This window comes from Oncorhynchus gorbuscha, linkage group LG26 (assembly GCF_021184085.1).
Source record: "Oncorhynchus gorbuscha isolate QuinsamMale2020 ecotype Even-year linkage group LG26, OgorEven_v1.0, whole genome shotgun sequence".
Classification (NCBI taxonomy): Eukaryota; Metazoa; Chordata; class Actinopteri; order Salmoniformes; family Salmonidae; genus Oncorhynchus; species Oncorhynchus gorbuscha.
This window is the reverse complement of record NC_060198.1, coordinates 16,119,278-16,130,720: the sequence shown is the minus strand read 5'-3', so window position 1 is coordinate 16,130,720 and position 11,443 is coordinate 16,119,278.

Here is an 11,443-nt window from a genome sequence, read left to right as displayed (position 1 = left end):
ACTAAAGAGGCCTTTCTACTGACTCTGAAAAACACCAAAAGAAAGATGCCCAGGGTCCCTGCTCATCTCCGTGAACGTGCCTTAAGGCATGCTGCAAGGAGGCATGCGAACTGCCGATGTGGCCAGGGCAATAAATTGCAATGCCTGAAACGCCGAAGACAGCGCTACAGGGAGACAGGACGGACAGCTGATCATCCTCGCAGTGGAAGACCACATGTAACAACACCTTCACATCCGAACATCACACCTGCGGGACACGTACAGGATGGCAACAACAACTGCCCGAGTTACACCAACTTGATAGGAGTCCATCTGTGGTAAATTTGATTGATTGGACATAATTGGGAAAGGCACACACCTGTCTATGTAAGGTCCCACAGTTGACAGTGCATGTCAGAGCAAAAACCAAGCCATGAGGTCGAAGGAATTGTCTGTAGATCTGGGGAAGGGAAGGGTACCTAAACATTCCTGCAGCACTGAAAGTCCCCAAGAGCACAGTGGCCTCCATCATTCTTAAAAGGAAGAAGTATGGAACCACCAAGCCTCGTCCTAGAGCTGTACGCCCGGCCAAACTGAGCAATCAGGGGAGAAGGGCCTTGGTCAGTGAGGTGACCAAGAGCCCGATGGTCACTCTGAAAGAGCTCCAGAGTTCCTCTGTGGAGATGGGAGAACCTTCCAGAAGGACAACCATCTCTGCAGCACTCCACCAATCAGACTTTTATGAAAAGTGGCCAGACGCAAACCAGTCCTCAGTAAAAGGCACATGACAGCCGCTTGGAGTTTGCCAAAAAGACACCTAAAAGACTCTCAGACCATGAGAAACAAGATTCTCTGGTCTGATGAGACCAAGATTGAACTCTTGTGTCACGTCTGGAGGAAACCTGGCCACATCCCTACGGTGAAGCATGGTGGTGGCAGCATCAGGCTGTGGTGATGTTTTTCAGCGGCAGGGACTGGGAGTGTCATGTTTTGTCATTTATTATCTTGTCTTGTCCCTGTGCTTCCCATTCTATTCGTTTCCCTCTGCTGGTCTTATTAGGTTCTTTCCCTCTTTCTATCCCTCTCTCTCCCCCTCCCTCTCTCACTCTCTCGCTCTCTCTTCTCTCTATCGTTCCGTTCCTGCTCCCAGCTGTTCCTATTCCCCTAATCAATAATTTAGTCTTCCCACACCTGTTCCCGATCCTTTCCCCTGATTAGAGTCCCTATTTCTTCCTTTGTGTTCCGTTCCTGTCCTGTCGGTTCCTTGTCTAGAATTCACCGTGCTGTGTTTGTGTATCGCCCTGTCGTGTCGTGTTTTCCTCAGATGCTGCGTGGTGAGCAGGTGTCTGAGTCTGTCTGGTTCAAGTGCCTTCCCGAGGCAACCTGCTGTTCACCTGCTGTTCAAGATCGAGTCTCCAGTTTGTCCTCGTCATTTCGAGTGAAAGTTGTGTTTTTTGTTTGTATTTACTTTACTGGATTAAAGACTCTGTTTTCGCCAAGTCGCTTTTGGGTCCTCTTTCACCTGCATGACAGAAGGAACCGACCAAGGAATGGACCCAGCGACTTCAGACGCTCGTTACACTGCCGTCGAGATCCAAGGAGCCATGCTCGGCAGACACGAGCAGGAATTGTCTGCTGCTCGCCATGCCGTGGAGAACCTGGCCGCTCAGGTTTCCGACCTCTCTGGACAGTTCCAGAGTCTACGTCTCGTGCCACCTGTTACTTCCTGGCCTGCCGAGCCTCCAGAACCTAGGGTTAATAACCCACCTTGCTACTCCGGGCAGCCCACTGAGTGCCGCTCCTTTCTCACGCAGTGTGAGATTGTGTTCTCTCTCCAACCCAACACATACTCTAGAGAGAGAGCTCGGGTTGCTTACGTCATTTCACTCCTTACTGGCCGGGCTCGAGAATGGGGCACAGCTATCTGGGAGGCAAGGGCTGATTGCTCTAACAAATTCCAGAACTTTAAAGAGGAGATGATTCGGGTTTTTGACCGTTCAGTTTTTGGTAGGGAGGCTTCTAGGGCCCTGGCTTCCTTATGCCAAGGTGAACGGTCCATAACGGATTATTCTATTGAGTTTCGCACTCTTGCTGCCTCTAGTGAGTGGAACGAGCCGTCGCTGCTCGCTCGTTTTCTGGAGGGACTCCACGCAGTGGTTAAGGATGAGATTCTCTCCCGGGAGGTTCCTTCAGATGTGGACTCTTTGATTGCTCTCGCCATCCGCATAGAACGACGGGTAGATCTTCGTCACCGGGCTCGTGGAAGAGAGCTCGCATCAACGGTGTTTCCCTGCTCCGCATCGCAACCATCTCCCTCCTCTGGCTCAGAGACTGAGCCCATGCAGCTGGGAGGGATTCGCATCTCGACTAAGGAGAGGGAACGGAGGATCACCAACCGCCTGTGCCTCTATTGCGGAGTTGCTGGACATTTTGTTAATTCATGTCCAGTAAAAGCCAGAGCTCATCTGTAAGCGGAGGGCTACAGGTGAGCGCAACTACTCAAGTCTCTCCATCAAAATCCTGTACTACTTTGTCGGTCCATCTACGCTGGACCGGTTCGGGTGCTACATGTAGTGCCTTGATAGACTCTGGGGCTGAGGGTTGTTTCATGGACGAAGCATGGGTTCGGAAACATGACATTCCTTTCAGAGAGTTAGAGAAGCCTACGCCCATGTTCGCCTTAGATGGTAGTCATCTTCCCAGTATCAGATTTGAGACACTACCTTTAACCCTCACAGTATCTGGTAACCACAGTGAGACTATTTCTTTTTTGATTTTTCGTTCACCGTTTACACCTGTTGTTTTGGGTCATCCCTGGCTAGTATGTCATAATCCTTCTATTAATTGGTCTAGTAATTCTATCCTATCCTGGAACGTTTCTTGTCATGTGAAGTGTTTAATGTCTGCCATCCCTCCCGTTTCTTCTGTCCCTACTTCTCAGGAGGAACCTGGCGATTTGACAGGAGTGCCGGAGGAATATCATGATCTGCGCACGGTCTTCAGTCGGTCCCGAGCCAACTCCCTTCCTCCTCACCGGTCGTATGATTGTAGTATTGATCTCCTTCCGGGGACCACTCCTCCTCGGCGTAGACTATACTCTCTGTCGGCTCCCGAACGTAAGGCTCTCGAGGATTATTTGTCTGTGTCTCTTGACGCCGGTACCATAGTGCCTTCTTCCTCTCCGGCCGGGGCGGGGTTCTTTTTTGTTAAGAAGAAGGACGGTACTCTGCGCCCCTGCGTGGATTATCGAGGGCTGAATGACATAACGGTTAAGAATCGTTATCCGCTTCCCCTTATGTCATCAGCCTTCGAGATTCTGCAGGGAGCCAGGTGCTTTACTAAGTTGGACCTTCGTAACGCTTACCATCTCGTGCGCATCAGAGAGGGGGACGAGTGGAAAACGGCGTTTAACACTCCGTTAGGGCATTTTGAGTACCGGGTTCTGCCGTTTGGTCTCGCCAATGCGCCAGCTGTTTTTCAGGCATTAGTTAATGATGTTCTGAGAGACATTTACATTTACATTTAAGTCATTTAGCAGACGCTCTTATCCAGAGACATGCTGAACATCTTTGTTTTTGTCTATCTTGACGATATCCTGATTTTTTCTCCGTCACTCGAGATTCATGTTCAGCGCGTTCGACGTGTTCTACAGCGCCTTTTAGAGAATTGTCTCTACGTAAAGTCTGAGAAGTGCTCTTTTCATGTCTCCTCCGTTACTTTTCTCGGTTCCGTTATTTCCGCTGAAGGCATTCAGATGGATTCCGCTAAGGTCCAAGCTGTCAGTGATTGGCCCGTTCCAAGGTCACGTGTCGAGTTGCAGCGCTTTTTAGGTTTCGCTAATTTCTATCGGCGTTTCATTCGTAATTTCGGTCAAGTTGCTGCCCCTCTCACAGCTCTTACTTCTGTCAAGACGTGTTTTAAGTGGTCCGGTTCCGCCCAGGGAGCTTTTGATCTTCTAAAAGAACGTTTTACGTCCGCTCCTATCCTCGTTACTCCTGACGTCACTAGACAATTCATTGTCGAGGTTGACGCTTCAGAGGTAGGCGTGGGAGCCATTCTATCCCAGCGCTTCCAGTCTGACGATAAGGTTCATCCTTGCGCTTATTTTTCTCATCGCCTGTCGCCATCTGAGCGCAACTATGATGTGGGTAACCGTGAACTGCTCGCCATCCGCTTAGCCCTAGGCGAATGGCGACAGTGGTTGGAGGGGGCGACCGTTCCTTTTGTCGTTTGGACAGACCATAAGAACCTTGAGTACATCCGTTCTGCCAAACGACTTAATGCCCGTCAAGCTCGTTGGGCGTTGTTTTTCGCTCGTTTCGAGTTTGTGATTTCTTACCGTCCGGGTAGCAAGAACACCAAGCCTGATGCCTTATCCCGTCTGTTTAGTTCTTCTGTGGCTTCTACTGATCCCGAGGGGATTCTTCCTTATGGGCGTGTTGTCGGGTTAACAGTCTGGGGAATTGAAAGACAGGTTAAGCAAGCACTCACGCACACTGCGTCGCCGCGCGCTTGTCCTAGTAACCTCCTTTTCGTTCCTGTTTCCACTCGTCTGGCTGTTCTTCAGTGGGCTCACTCTGCCAAGTTAGCTGGTCATCCCGGTGTTCGAGGCACTCTTGCGTCTATTCGCCAGCGCTTTTGGTGGCCGACTCAGGAGCGTGACACGCGCCGTTTCGTGGCTGCTTGTTCGGACTGCGCGCAGACTAAGTCGGGTAACTCTCCTCCTGCCGGTCGTCTCAGACCGCTCCCCATTCCTTCTCGACCATGGTCTCACATCGCCCTAGACTTCATTACCGGTCTGCCTTTGTCTGCGGGGAAGACTGTGATTCTTACGGTTGTCGATAGGTTCTCTAAGGCGGCACATTTCATTCCCCTCGCTAAACTTCCTTCCGCTAAGGAGACGGCACAAATCATTATCGAGAATGTATTCAGAATTCATGGCCTCCCGTTAGACGCCGTTTCAGACAGAGGCCCGCAATTCACGTCACAGTTTTGGAGGGAGTTCTGTCGTTTGATTGGTGCGTCCGTCAGTCTCTCTTCCGGGTTTCATCCCCAGTCTAACGGTCAAGCAGAGAGGGCCAATCAGACGATTGGTCGCATACTACGCAGCCTTTCTTTCAGAAACCCTGCGTCTTGGGCAGAACAGCTCCCCTGGGCAGAATACGCTCACAATTCGCTTCCTTCGTCTGCTACCGGGTTATCTCCGTTTCAGAGTAGTCTGGGTTACCAGCCTCCTCTGTTCTCATCCCAGCTTGCCGAGTCCAGCGTTCCCTCCGCTCAAGCGTTTGTCCAACGTTGTGAGCGCACCTGGAGGAGGGTGAGGTCTGCACTTTGCCGTTACAGGGCACAGACTGTGAGAGCCGCCAATAAACGCAGGATTAAGAGTCCAAGGTATTGTTGCGGCCAGAGAGTGTGGCTTTCCACTCGCAACCTTCCTCTTACGACAGCTTCTCGTAAGTTGACTCCGCGGTTCATTGGTCCGTTCCGTGTCTCCCAGGTCGTCAATCCTGTCGCTGTGCGACTGCTTCTTCCGCGACATCTTCGTCGCGTCCATCCTGTCTTCCATGTCTCCTGTGTCAAGCCCTTTCTTCGCACCCCCATTCGTCTTCCCTCCCCCTCCCGTCCTTGTCGAGAGCGCACCTATTTACAAGGTACATAAGATCATGGACATGCGTTCTCGGGACGGGGTCACCAATACTTAGTGGATTGGGAGGGTTACGGTCCTGAGGAGAGGAGTTGGGTTCCGTCTCGGGACGTGCTGGACCGTTCACTCATTGATGATTTCCTCCGTTGCCGCCAGGATTCCTCCTCGAGTGCGCCAGGAGGCGCCGGTGAGTGGGGGGTACTGTCATGTTTTGTCATTTATTATCTTGTCTTGTCCCTGTGCTTCCCATTCTATTCGTTTCCCTCTGCTGGTCTTATTAGGTTCTTTCCCTCTTTCTATCCCTCTCTCTCCCCTCCCTCTCTCACTCTCTCGCTCTCTCTTCTCTCTATCGTTCCGTTCCTGCTCCCAGCTGTTCCTATTCCCCTAATCAATCATTTAGTCTTCCCACACCTGTTCCCGATCCTTTCCCTGATTAGAGTCCCTATTTCTTCCTTTGTGTTCCGTTCCTGTCCTGTCGGTTCCTTGTCTAGAATTCACCGTGCTGTGTTTGTGTATCGCCCTGTCGTGTCGTGTTTTCCTCAGATGCTGCGTGGTGAGCAGGTGTCTGAGTCTGTCTGGTTCAAGTGCCTTCCCGAGGCAACCTGCTGTTCACCTGCTGTTCAAGATCGAGTCTCCAGTTTGTCCTCGTCATTTCGAGTGAAAGTTGTGTTTTTTGTTTGTATTTACTTTACTGGATTAAAGACTCTGTTTTCGCCAAGTCGCTTTTGGGTCCTCTTTCACCTGCATGACAGGGAGACTAGTCAGGATTGAGGGAAAGATGAATGGAGCAAAGTACAGAGAGATCCTTGATGAAAACCTGTTCCAGAGTTCTCAGGACCTCAGACTGGGGTGACGTTTCACCTTCCAACAGTACAACAATCCTAAGCACACAGCCAAGACAACACAGGAGTGGCATCGGGACAAGTCTCTGAATGTCCTTGAGTGGCCCAGCCAGAGCCTGGAATTGAACCCAAATACAGTTGTGACAACCTTGTAGTGTCATACCCAAGAAGACTCAAGGCTGTAATCGCTGACAAAGGGTCTGAATATATATGTAAATATTTGTATTTTTAATACATTTGCACACATTTTAAAAAAAACACTGTTATTGGTTTGTCGTTATGGGGTATTGTGTGTAGATTGATGAAGAAAAAAAATATTTAATCAATTTTATAATAAGGCTGTAACGTAACAAAATGTGGAAAAAGTTCAAGGGGTCTGACTACTCTCCGAATGCACTGTAATTGGCAAAAGATCAGAATTGGTTTGTGTAAGGCAGCTTTAGTAACAAAGGAAGTAAGCTCAATTGTTCATGATTTTATTCACCCTGAAATAAGACTTTATTATTACACTGATAAAGTGATAAACCACTCACTGCCAAGAATTCTACAATCTGTGAAGAGCAATTATAAATATAAAATTGTAAACATTTTTTTGTCCCAATTTGGTGTAACTACTGTACATGATATATCAGATTTTGCCTGTCTTTCAATCTTTAGAACACTTTGTAAAATACATGTTTTAACATTTTCTATACAAAGTCACCTGATCAAAACAGTAGTTTGATGGCCCATGTACTCAACTTATTATTGTTGTGTTTTATTTATTTTACATTGACGTAGAAAATTGCACTGAGAAAATCAACATTGAAGTCTTCAGCCTACCCTTGGAAGCCTGTGTTTCAGACATAAGGAAGTGGATTGCGGCAATGTTTTACTTTTAAACTAGAACAAAACAGAGACGCTAGTTCTAGGCCCCAAGAAACAAAGAGATCTGCTGTTTGATCTGATAATTAATCTCAATGGTTGTACAGTCCTCTCAAATAAAACTGTGCACAGGAGGTTGGTGGTACCTTAATTGAGGGTGACAGGCAATGGTAATGGTTGGAGCGGAATGGGTGGAATGTTATCAAATATATCAAACACATGGTTTGCATGTGTTTGATGGCATTCAATTTGCTCTGTTCCAGACATTATTATGAGTCGTCCTCCCCTCAGCAGCCTCCACTGCTGTGAAGGACCTCGTCGTTACTCTGGACCCCTTTCTCTTTTTTGACAGACATATACAAAATGTTTCATGAGCAGCATTTTTCCAACTTCGTAATTTTTTTCATCCAAACTTTTTGTCCAAAAAAATGATACAGAAAAACGAATCCATGCTTTTGTCACTTCAAGATTAGAATACTGCAATGTTCTACTCTCTGGTTACCCGGATAAAGCACAAAATAAACTTTAGCTAGTGATAAATAGGGTTGATAAAAGTTTGACTGGAACCCAACATTTTATCATATTACTCTACACTGGCTACCTGTTAGGGCTAAGGCTGATTTCAAGGTTTTACTGCTAACTTACAAAGCCTTACATGGACTCGCTCCTACCTATCTCTCTCATTTGGTGCTGCCATACAATACATACCTATGGTCACACGACTCGTGCCTCCTTATTGTTCCTAGAATTTCTAAGCAAACATCTGGTGGCAGGGCTTTCCCCAATTTTTATGGAATGGCCATGTCTTGACCTTTAAGTCTTTACTGAAGACTCATCGCTTCAGTAGGTCTTACGATTGAGTTTAGTCTTGACCAGGGGTGTGAAGGGGAATGGCAAGGCACTGGAGTAAAAAAACACCATTGCTGTCTCTGCCTGGCAGGCTCCCCTCTCTCCACTCTGACCCTATTACTGGGGATGTGTCACTGACTTGGTAGTGCTCTCCTATGCCGTCCATAGGAGGGGTGCATCACATCGTGCCAGGCTTCTATCCGCTATGCTCAATTGGAGTGGGTTGAGTTACTGACGTAATCTTCCTGTCTAGTTTTGACCTGTCTCAGTCTCCAGGATCTACAGTTGAAGTTGGAGGTTTATATACATCTTTGCCAAATACATTTAAACTCCGTTTTTCCCAATTCCTGATCCTAGTAAAAATGAAACAATTTAAAGGCAATGCTACCAAATACTAATTGAGTGTATGTAAACTTCTGACCCACTGGGAATGTGATGAAAGAAATAAAAGCTGAAAGAAATCATTCTCTCTACTATTATTCTAACATTTCACATTCTTAAAATAAAGTGGTGATCCTAACTGACCTAAGACAGGGAATTTCTACTATTTAATAACAGGAATTGTGAAAAACTGAGTTTAAATGTATTTGGCTAAGGTGTATGTAAACTTCCGTGTTTGATGGCATTCAATTTGCTCTGTTCCAGACATTATTATGAGTCGTCCTCCCCTCAGCAGCCTCCACTGCTGTGAAGGACATCGTCGTTACTCTGGACCCCTTTCTCTTTTTTGACGGACATATACAAAATGTTTCATGAGCAGCATTTTTCCAACTTCGTAATTTTTTTCATCCAAACTTTTTAAAGGCAATGCTACCAAATACTAATTGAGTGTATGTAAACTTCTGACCCACTGGGAATGTGATGAAAGAAATAAAAGCTGAAAGAAATCATTCTCTCTACTATTATTCTAACATTTCACATTCTTAAAATAAAGTGGTGATCCTAACTGACCTAAGACAGGGAATTTCTACTATTTAATAACAGGAATTGTGAAAAACTGAGTTTAAATGTATTTGGCTAAGGTGTATGTAAACTTCCGACTTCAACTGTGTGTCTATCAGTGGTATGAATACCTGGTTGAACTTTGAGGATTTCGTCCTGCTTTTTGGAAGCATCCTGCCATAGGCCCTACCACTCCCAGTGTTTCACTAACAGAGATGCTAATGCTGGCTGTGGGGTAGTAAAAAAACATATATATATACATTCTTGGTCATTGTCTCTAAAGATCATGGGTTCTCTTTTGGGGATCATGGGTTCTCTTTTGGGCTGCTCCAATGATGTAAGGGTGTTTTTGATGAGTCTGTCATGTTTTGTCTTAGATTGTCTTGTCATTTTGCTTTTCCCTCTGTTCATTTTCCCCCTGCTGGTCTTTTTAGGTTCGTTCCCCTTTTTCTCTCTCCCTTCCTCTCTCTCTTCTCTCTATCGTTCCGTTCCTGCTCCCAGCTGTTCCTATTCCCCTAATCAATCATTTAGTCTTCCCACACCTGTTCCCGATCCTTTTCCCTGATTAGAGTCCCTATTTCTCTCCTTGTTTTCCGTTCCTGCCCTATCGGATCCTTGTCTATTGTTCACCGTGCTGTGTCTATGTATCGCCCTGTCGTGTCGTGTTTCCCTCAGATGCTGCGTGGTGAGCAGGTGTCTGAGTCTGCTACGTTCAAGTGCCTTCCCGAGGCAACCTGCAGTTCTTGATCAAGTCTCCAGTCTGTTCTCGTCATTACGAATAGAATTATGCCTTTTGATTGTAAAGTTACTTTACTGGATTAAAGACTCTGTTTTCGCCAAGTCGCTTTTGGGTCCTCATTCACCTGCATAACAGAAGAATCCGACCAAAGAATGGACCCAGCGACTACAGATGCTCGTAACACTGCCGTCGAGATCCAAGGAGCCATGCTCGGCAGACACGAGCAGGAATTGTCTGCTGCTCGCCATGCCGTGGAGAACCTGGCCGCTCAGGTTTCCGACCTCTCTGGACAGTTCCAGAGTCTTCGTCTCGTGCCACCTGTTACTTCCTGGCCTGCCGAGCCTCCGGAACCTAGGGTTAATAACCCACCTTGCTACTCCGGGCAGCCCACGGAGTGCCGCTCCTTTCTCACCCAGTGTGATATTGTGTTCTCTCTCCAACCCAACACATACTCTAGCGAGAGAGCTCGGGTTGCTTACGTCATTTCACTCCTTACTGGCCGGGCTCGAGAGTGGGGCACAGCTATCTGGGAGGCAAGGGCTGATTGTTCAAACAATTACCAGAACTTTAAAGAGGAGATGATTCGGGTTTTTGACCGTTCAGTTTTTGGTAGGGAGGCTTCTAGGGCCCTGGCTTCCCTATGCCAAGGTGATCGATCCATAACGGATTACTCTATAGAGTTTCGCACTCTTGCTGCCTCTAGTGACTGGAACGAGCCGGCGCTGCTCGCTCGTTTTCTGGAGGGACTCCACGCAGTGGTCAAAGATGAGATTCTCTCTCGGGAGGTTCCTTCCAGTGTGGACTCTTTGATTGCTCTCGCCATCCGCATAGAACGACGGGTAGATCTTCGTCACCAAGCTCGTGGAAGAGAGCTCGCGTCAACGGTGTTTCCCTGCTCCGCATCGCAACCATCTCCCTCCTCTGGCTCAGAGACTGAGCCCATGCAGCTGGGAGGTATTCGCATCTCGACCAAGGAGAGGGAACGGAGGATCACCAACCGCCTGTGCCTCTATTGCGGATTTGATGGACATTTTGTCAATTCATGTCCAGTAAAGGCCAGAGCTCATCAGTAAGCGGAGGGCTACTGGTGAGCGCTACTACTCAGGTCTCTTCATCTAGATCCTGTACTACTATGTCGGTCCATCTACGCTGGACCGGTTCGGGTGCTACATGCAGTGCCTTGATTGACTCTGGGGCTGAGGGTTGTTTCATGGACGAAGCATGGGCTCGGAAACATGACATTCCTTTCAGACAGTTAGACAAGCCTACGCCCATGTTTGCCTTAGATGGTAGTCATCTTCCCAGTATCAGATTTGAGACACTACCTTTAACTCTCACAGTATCTGGTAACCACAGTGAGACTATTTCTTTTTGATTTTTCGTTCACCTTTTACACCTGTTGTTTTGGGTCATCCCTGGCTAGTATGTCATAATCCTTCTATTAATTGGTCTAGTAATTCTATCCTATCCTGGAACGTTTCTTGTCATGTGAAGTGTTTAATGTCTGCCATCCCTCCCATTTCTTCTGTCCCCACTTCTCAGGAGGAACCTGGCGATTTGACAGGAGTGCCGGAGGAATATCAT